Here is a 9,719-nt window from a genome sequence, read left to right on the forward strand (position 1 = left end):
CCACTGCAGATGTGAAGGCAGAGCTTGGCCTGTCCAGAAGGGAAGGTCTTTATTTACGAAACAAACAATTGTCTGGTGGCACAGTAACCATAATTCCCCACGACAACCTCCCATGAAGTACCAATGTTTCTCTGTCCTGCAAATGTGACCTCAGAGGAAGAGTCCAAACTAGCAAAATTTCACTGCAAGAGAGATGCCCAGGGTGTGGATCCGGGTTCTGACCCCGGGGTCTGGGTTCTCCCTTATCCTCCTCCTCACTTATGAAAGAGCACTCTCACAGTGTGCCTGCAAAGGGAGATGCCATTTAGTTATTAAAGGGTGCTGCCTGAGGATGAATTGCTTTTATCTAGAGCATGCCTCAGCTGCTTCAAGGCACATGCTCAGTGTGGGCGTCATCTGGACCAAGACTTCTAAAACTAAGCATAGAACAAAACTACCTTTCCCATTTGGAGGGGCCACATGGCTATGTGAACTGGGCTTGGAGAATGAAAAAAAACACTGTAGACGATTAAGGAGCTAGGATTGGGTGGGAGAATTAGGGCAAATGAAAATTTTTGCCCATCCTTTCCTGGATATCTTGTTCATCAGAGACTAGAAGCATCTTCAGTGTCTCTATTTCATGGTAGGTCAGTCCCTCCCTCATACCCACTGCTGCCAAGGAACATGTGGGTTTCAATAGCAAAGGGAAATTCTGAAGGACAGAAAAATCAGTCTATGTGTTCCATGCTTATAGACCTTGAGTTCCCAGTGTTTTACTGGACAGCAGATGACCATCACACCCACATGGTGAATCTGTCCTTATGTATATGGTTGTGTCACAAGAAAGAGGTATATTGAAAGATGTATTTTAAATTCCCAAGAGTCACCAGTTAAGACTGATCTTTTTTTTTTCCCATTTATTTTTATTAGTTGGAGGCTAATTACTTTACATCATTGCAGTGGTTTTTGTCATACATTGAAATGAATTAGCCATGGATTTACATGTATTCCCCATCCCGGTCCCCCCTCCCACCTCCTTCTCCACCCCATCCCTCTGGGTCTTCCCAGTGTACCAGGCCCGAGCACTTGTCTCATGCACCCAACCTGGGCTGGTGATCTGTTTCACCCTAGATAATATACATGTTTCGATGCTGTTTTCTTGAAACATCCCACCCTCGCCTTCTCCCAGAGTCCACAAGTCTGTTCTATACATCTGAGTCTCTTTTTCTGTTTTGCATATAGGGTTACCATTACCATCTTTCTAAATTCCATATATATGTGTTAGTATACTGTAATGGTCTTTATCTTTCTGGCTTACTTCGCTCTGTATAATGGGCTCCAGTTTCATCCATCTCATTAGAACTGATTCAAATGAATTCTTTTTAATGGCTGAGTAATATTCCATGGTGTATATGTACCACAGCTTCCTCATCCATTCATCTGCTGATGGGCATCTAGGTTGCTTCCATGTCCTGGCTATTATAAACAGTGCTGCGATGAACATTGGGGTGCACGTGTCTCTTTCAGATCTGGTTTCCTTGGTGTGTATGCCCAGAAGTGGGATTGCTGGGTCATATGGCAGTTCTATTTCCAGCTTTTTAAGAAATCTCCACACTGTTTTCCATAGTGGCTGTACTAATTTGCATTCCTACCAACAGTGTAAGAGGGTTCCCTTTTCTCCACACCCTCTCCAGCATTTATTGCTTGTAGACTTTTGGATAGCAGCCATCCTGACTGGCATGTAATGGTACCTCATTGTGGTTTTGATTTGCATTTCTCTGATAATGAGTGATGTTGAGCATCTTTTCATGTGTTTTTTTAGCCATCTGTATGTCTTCCTTGGAGAAATGTCTGTTTAGTTCTTTGGCCCATTTTTTGATTGGGTCATTTATTTTTCTGGAGTTGAGCTGGAGGAGTTGCTTGTATATTTTTGAGATTAATCCTTTGTCTGTTGCTTCGTTTGCTATTATTTTCTCCCAATCTGAGGGCTGTCTTTTCACCTTGCTTATAGTTTCCTTTGTTGTGCAAAAGCTTTTAAGTTTCACTAGGTCCCATTTGTTTATTTTTGCTTTTGTTTCTAAAATTCTGGGATGTGGGTCATAGAGAATCCTTCTGTGATTTATGTCGGAGAGTGTTTTGCCTATGTTCTCCTCTAGGAGTTTTATAGTTTCTGGTCTTACATTTAGATCTTTAATCCATTTTGAGTTTATTTTTGTGTATGGTGTTAGAAAGTGTTCTAGTTTCATTCTTTTACAGGTGGTTGACCAGTTTTCCCAGCACCACTTGTTAAAGAGGTTGTCTTTTTTCCATTGTATATCCTTGCCTCCTTTGTCGAAGATAAGGTGACCATAGGTTTGTGGATTTATCTCTGGGCTTTCTATTCTGTTCCATTGATCTATATTTCTGTCTTTGTGCCAATACCATACTGTCTTGATGACTGTGGCTTTGTAGTATAGTCTGAAGTCAGGCAGGTTGATTCCTCCAGTTCCATTCTTCTTTCTCAAGATTACTTTGGCTATTCGAGGTTTTTTGTATTTCCATACAAATTGTGAAATTATTTGTTCTAGTTCTGTGAAAAATACCGTTGGTAGTTTGATAGGGATTGCATTGAATCTATAGATTACTTTGGGTAGTATAGCCATTTTGACAATATTGATTCTTCCAATCCATGAACACAGTATATTTCTCCATCTGTTTGTGTCCTCTTTGATTTCTTTCATCAGTGTTTTATAGTTTTCTATGTATAGGTCTTTTGTTTCTTTAGGTAGATATACTCCTAAGTATTTTATTCTTTTTGTTGCAATGGTGAATGGTATCGTTTCCTTAATTTCTCTTTCTGTTTTCTCATTGTTAGTGTATAGGAATGCAAGAGATTTCTGTGTGTTAATTTTATATCCTGCAACTTTACTGTATTCGTTGATTAGCTCTAGTAATTTTCTGGTAGAGTCTTTAGGGTTTTCTATGTAGAGGATCATGTCATCTGCAAACAGAGAGAGTTTCACTTCTTCTTTTCCTATCTGGATTCCTTTTACTTCTTTTTCTGCCCTGATTGCTGTGGCCAACACTTCCAAAACTATGTTGAATAGTAGTGGTGAGAGTGGGCACCCTTGTCTTGTTCCTGATTTCAGGGGAAATGCTTTCAATTTTTCACCATTGAGGGTGATGCTTGCTGTGGGTTTGTCATATATAGCTTTTATTATGTTGAGGTATGTTCCTCAACATAAGAGTTTTAATCATAAATGGATGTTGAATTTTGTCAAAGGCTTTTTCTGCATCTATTGAGATAACCATATGGTTTTTATCTTTCAATTTGTTAATGTGATGTATTACATTGATTGATTTGTGGATATTAAAGAATCCTTGCATTCCTTGGATAAAGCCCACTTGGTCATGGTGTATGATTTTTTTAATATGTTGTTGGATTCTGTTTGCTAGAATTTTGTTAAGGATTTTTGCATCTATGTTCATCAGTGATATTGGCCTGTAGTTTTCTTTTTTTGTGGCATCTTTGTCTGGTCTTGGAATTAGGGTGATGGTGGCCTCATAGAATGAGTTTGGAAGTTTACCTTCTTCTGCAATTTTCTGGAAGAGTTTGAGTAAGATAGGTGTTAGCTCTTCTCTAAATTTTTGGTAGAATTCAGCTGTGAAGCCATCTGGTCCTGGGCTTTTGTTTGCTGGAAGATTTCTGATTACAGTTTCGATTTCCTTGCTTGTGATGGGTCTGTTAAGATCTTCTATTTCTTCCTGGTTCAGTTTTGGAAAGTTATACTTCTCTAAGAACTTGTCCGTTTCTTCCAAGTTGTCCATTTTATTGGCATAGAGCTGCTGGTAGTAGTCTCTTATGATCCTTTGTATTTCATTGTTGTCTGTTGTGATCTCTCCATTTTCGTTTCTAATTTTGTTAATTTGGTTCTTCTCCCTTTGTTTCTTAATGAGTCTTGCTAATGGTTTGTCAATTTTGTTTATTTTTTTTTTAAAAACCAGCTTTTAGCTTTGTTGATTTTTGCTATGGTCTCTTTAGTTTCTTTTGCATTTATTTCTGCCCTAATTTTTAAGATTTCTTTCCTTCTACTAACCCTGGGGTTCTTCATTTCTTCCTTCTCTAGTTGCTTTAGGTATAGAGTTAGGTTATTTATTTGACTTTTTTCTTGTTTCTTGAGGTAGGCCTGTAATGCTATGAATCCTCCCCTTAGCACTGCTTTTACAGTGTCCCATAGATTTTGTGTTGTAGTGTTTTCATTTTCATTCATTTCTATGCATATTTTGATTTCTTTTTTGATTTCTTCTATGATTTGTTGGTTATTCAGAAGCGTGTTGTTTAGCCTCCATATGTTTGAATTTTTAATAATTTTTTTCCTGTCATTGAGATCTAATCTTATTGCACTGTGGTCAGAAAAGATGACTGGAATGATTTCAGTTTTTTTGAATTTACCAAGACTAGATTTATGGCCCAGGATGTGATCTATTCTGGAGAAGGTTCCGTGTGCACTTGAGAAAAAGGTGAAGTTGATTGTTTTGGGGTGAAACGTCCTATAGATGTCAATTAGGTCTAGCTGGTCCATTGTGTCCTTTAAAGTTTGTGTTTCCTTGTTCATTTTCTGTTTAGTTGATCTATCCATAGTTGTGAGTCCTACTATTATTGTGTTACTATTAATTTCCTCTTTCATACTCGTTAGCGTTTGCCTTACATATTGCAGTGCTCCTGTGTTGGGTGCATATATATTTATAATTGTTATATCTTCTTCTTGGATTGATCCTTTGATCATTATGTAGTGTCCATCTTTGTCTCTTTTCACAGCCTTTATTTGAAAGTCTATTTTATCTGATATGAGTATTGCAACTCCTGCTTTCTTTTGGTCTCCGTTTGCGTGGAATTTTTCCAGCCCTTCACTTTTGGTCTGTATGTGTCCCTTGTTTTGAGGTGGTCTCTTGTAGACAGCATATATAGGGGTCTTGCTTTTGTATCCATTCAGCCAGCCTTTGTCTTTTGGTTGGGGCATTCAACCCATTTACATTTAAGGTAATTATTGATAGGTGTGGTCCCGTTGCCATTTATTTTGTTGTTTGGGGTTCACATTTATACCACCTTTCTGTGTTTCCTGTCTAGAGAAGATCCTTTAGTATTTGTTGAAGAGCTGGTTTGGTGGTGCTGAATTCTCTCAGCTTTTGCTTGTCTGTAAAGCTTTTGAGTTCTCCTTCATATCTGAATGAGATCCTTGCTGGGTAGAGTAGTCTAGGTTGTAGGTTATTCTCTTTCATTGCTTTAAGTATGTCCTGCCATTCCCTTCTCGCCTGAAGGGTTTCTATTGATAGATCAGCTGTTATCCTTATGGGAATCCCTTTGTGTGTTATTTGTTGTTTCTCCCTTGCTGTTTTTAATATTTGTTCTTTGTGTTTGATCTTTGTTAATTTGATTAATATGTGTCTTTAGGTGTTTCGCCTTGGGTTTATCCTGTTTGGAACTCTCTGGGTTTCTTGGACTTGGGTGGCTATTTCCTTCCCCATTTTAGGGAAGTTTTCAGCTATTATCTCCTCGAGTAACTTCTCATGACCTTTCTTTTTGTCTTCTTCTTCTGGGACTCCTATGATTCGAATATTGGGGCGTTTCACATTGTCCCAGAGGTCCCTGAGGTTGTCCTCATTTCTTTTGATTCTTTTTTTCTTTTTTCCTCTCTGCTTCATTTATTTCCACCATTTTGTCTTCTAACTCACTTATCCTATCTTCTGTCTCTGTTATTCTACTCATGGTTCCCTCCAGAGTGTTTTTTATCTCATTTATTTCATTATTAATTTTTAATTGACTTTTTAAAATTTCTTCTAGGTCCTTGTTAAACATTTCTTGCATTTTCTCAATCTTTGTCTCCAGGCTATTTATTTGTAACTCCATTTTGTTTTCAAGATTTTGGATCATTTTTATTATCATTATTCTAAATTCTTTTTCAGGTAGATTCCCTATTTCCTCCTCTTTTGTTTGACTTGGTGGGCTTTTTGCATGTTCCTTTACCTGTTGGGTATTTCTCTGCCTTTTCATCTTGTTTAGATTGCTGTGTCTGGAGTGGGCTTTCTGTATTCTTGTGGTCTGTGGTTCCTTTTTATTGTGGAGGTTTCACCCAGTGGGTGGGGTTGAACGATTGGTTTGTCAAGGTTTCCTGGTTAGGGAAGCTTGTGTCAGCGTTCTGGTGCCTGGAATTGGATTTCTTCTCTCCGGAGTGCAATGGAATGTCCAGTAATGAGTTTTGCGATGGGTCTATGTGTTAGGTGTGACTTTGGAGAGCCTGTATGTTGACACTCAGGTCTATGTTCCTGCATTGCTAAAGAATTTGCGTGGTATGTCTTGTACTGGAGCTTATTGGCTCTTGGGTGGTGGTTGGTTTTGGTGTAGGTATGGAGGCTTTTGTATGGTCTCTTATTCCTTAATGTTCCGTGTAGTCAGGAGTTTTCTGGTTTTCTCAGGTTTTGGGCTTAAGTCTCCAGCCTCTGGATTTCAGTTTTATTCTTCCAATAGTCTCAAGACTTCTCCAACTATACAGCACTGATAATAAAACTTCTAGGTTAATGGTGAAAAGATTCTCCACCGTGAGAGACAACCAGAGAGGTTCTCAGAGTTACATGAAGAATAGGAGAGGGAGGAGGGAGATAGAGGTGAGCAGGAGGAGAAAAAGGGGACTCAAGAGGAGAGAGACAGATCTACACAGTTATCTGTTCCCAAAGTGTTCTCTGTAGCCCAGACACCCACAAAGATTCACAGAGTTGGATTGGAAAGAGAAGGGGAAAGGAGGAAATAGAGGTGTTCTGAGGTAGAAAACGGAGAGTCGAAAGTGGGAGAGTAATCACCACACTCCTGAATAGGAATGGGCACTGAATATTGGATTTTTAAATGTCCAACATTTATATCACATACTGAAAAACAAAGATTAAAAACCTAGTGTAGAGGTTACACTCTTTGAAATACAATATTTAAAAACAAAAACACACAAAAAAATTTAGAAATGGATATGAAGTTTGGTTTAAAAATAGGGTTTCTCTCTTTTTTTTTTGGCAAGGTTATAGTGAAATGAAAATGAAAATTAAGGAATAATAGAGGAGTATTAGAGGACTTTAAAAGGAAATAGGAGAGAAAAACAAGAAAAAAAAAAGAAAAAAAATTTTTTTTTCCCTAATTAAAAAAATCGTAAAATATATGAAAATGAAAGTTGAGGAGTAATGGGGGAGTAATAGGGAATTTTAAAAGAAAATAAAAGAGAAAAAATAAAAAAGAAAAAAAAGGAAAGAGAAATTTTTTTTTAATTAAAAAAAAATATATACATATATATCTAGGAATTTCTCTGGAGTTGTTGCGGTCAGTGTAGGTTCAGTTCAATTTCAGATAGCTCCTCTTTCCAGCTTACACTTCTCGATATCTATAGGCCCCTTCCGGTGTAGTCGGCTGTTACCTTCAGGGATTTTAATCTGTTGCACCGGTCCTTTCTTGTTTATTTGGCTTCTGTTTGCTGTCTCTTCGGAGTCTAATTCTTCGGTGTCTAATTTCCGCCCTGACACAGGCGGGCGGAGGTGATCTCTTATTTAGGTTCTCTAGTTCAGTTCAGTCCTGTACGGGGAGGGCGGGCGCTGCAGACAGATACCGCTCTGTGTGGATAGCGCTCACCGTGTTCCGGCCACACTGGGTTTGCCCCGGCCACACTGGGTTTGCCCCGCTCACGGGTGTCTGTGCTTTCGCCGTCTACACTGCTCAGGCTCCCGGCTGCTCTATATGGAGCGGGCCCTGCGTTGAGTGTGGTTCCAGTTTTCGGGTGCTCCACAAAAGCGCAGATTCGGTTACGCCTGTGTTTTGTGCCCTTCCCGGCCTGAGCGGTTCAGGCAGCCAGAGGCTTGGGTGCAATCTCCCCGGTACGGCGCGCCTTTTCCCTCCGCGGCGAGCAGCCCAGGCAGCCAGAGGCTTGGGCGTACTCTCCCGGGTGCAGCACGCCTTTTCCCTCCGCGGTGAGCGGCCCAGGCAGCCAGAGGCTTGGGCGTACTCTCCCGGGTGCAGCACGCCTTTTCCCTCCGCGGCGAGCGGCCCAGGCAGCCAGAGGCTTGGGCGCAATCTCCCCGGTACGGTGCGCTTCTTCCCTCCGTGGCCCCAGCACGCGCCGCCAGTCGGGTCTCAGGAAGTCTTTAGATAGGAACCGGGGGCCTGTTTGCAGTGTGGGAGGGGGTGGCTTCTCAGGGGCTGAGTTTGCCCTTTTCCCCACCCCCCTGCCTCCTACCTCCAGCAGGGATGGGCCAGCTCTTCTCTGGTTTCTCAGTCCCTTTGTTTTGCGAACCGCCAGCAGTGTGTTCAGGCTGGTTAATTTTGACCCTTGCAATCCCACAGTTTAAAAAAGCTCCCTCTGATTGCTCTCAGGGTCTTCGGGCCGGTCCTTACCCTAAGCAATGCCGTCCGCTCCTCTCCGTTCCGCCCCGCTTGTTGCTGGCGAGTACGGGCGTCTGGGGTACTTTTCTGCTGGGAGTTGCTTTTAGGCACGTAATCTGTGGGCCTTGTTTAATTTTCCCTCCCAGTTAGATTGCCAAAAACTTCCCCCAATCCCGCCAGTGCGAGGGTTTCCTGGTGATTGGAAACTTCCTCTGTTAAGACTCCCTTCCCGGGACGGGTCTCCGTCCGTAGCCCTTTTGACTCCCTTTTTATCTTTTATATTTTGTCTTACCTCCCTTCAAAGACAATGGGCTGCTTTTCTGGGCGCCTGATGTCCTCTGCTAGCGATCAGAAGTTGTTTTGTGAAATTTGCTCAGCGTTCAAACGTTCTTTCGATGAATTTGTAGGGGAGAGTGGTCTCCCTGCTCTCTGTTGGTTGGTGTGTTCTCTCCCTAGGTGTGTTCTCTCCCTAGTGTCCTTCTTCCCCAGGGCCTGCTAATCTCTCTCCTGTATCTTGCCTAACACACCTGCTCAGTCACTCATGGCCTTCCCTGAGCCCTCTTCCATCTCAAGATACACTCTATCTTTCTGTGACTTGTGAACTGGCTCCACATAGGGGGTAAATCTGGGCAGGACTTGCGATTCAGACACAAACAGGTTTAGGGGAACATGCATTGTAGTTTTAATGAGACAGCACAGCAGGGTCTCATATGCTGTGCCATCAATTCTTTATGGATAACATATTAAAGAAACTGCACAGATAACCTGCTTGTTATTAAGTGCAGGATTCAGAAACCGGTAACAGTGAAAATTGACTGCATTTTATACACATGATGGGGTGGGTTTCATTTCCTAATTGCTTTTTAAAAAGTCAATCAATCTCAGTGTCTTAAATTGTTCACACTACATCCATCCAAAGGAGGCCTTGATGTTCCTGGATTCATAAGGAATTCTTAGTGGCCATTTCCAAGCAGTATGATTTATCTGCAGATGTCCAAGTTTTCCTCTGCTTTGGGCAAGTTGGAGTTCGTTTGCTGATTCAAATTAGGGTGTATTCATATTTTGATAGTTTGGCAAGCTTTGTTGTTAGTTGCCAAGTTGTGTCAAAACTCTTTGGGACCCCAAGGACTGCAGCTTGCCAGGTTTCTGTCCCTTCACCATCTCCTGGAGTTGGCCCAAGTTCATGCCCATGGAATCGGTAAGCTACCCCCTGCCTAAAGCTATTCTCACCCACAACCAGGAGGTGGGGTTTTCACTCAGCTTTAAACAGGACTTTACACTACATTACTTTTTATGCATGTGAAAAGATGAATATGGTTTTCTTCTCTCCATGTCACTGAGGACTGAA

This window comes from Odocoileus virginianus, chromosome 4 (genome assembly GCF_023699985.2).
Source record: "Odocoileus virginianus isolate 20LAN1187 ecotype Illinois chromosome 4, Ovbor_1.2, whole genome shotgun sequence".
NCBI classification, from domain to species: Eukaryota; Metazoa; Chordata; class Mammalia; order Artiodactyla; family Cervidae; genus Odocoileus; species Odocoileus virginianus.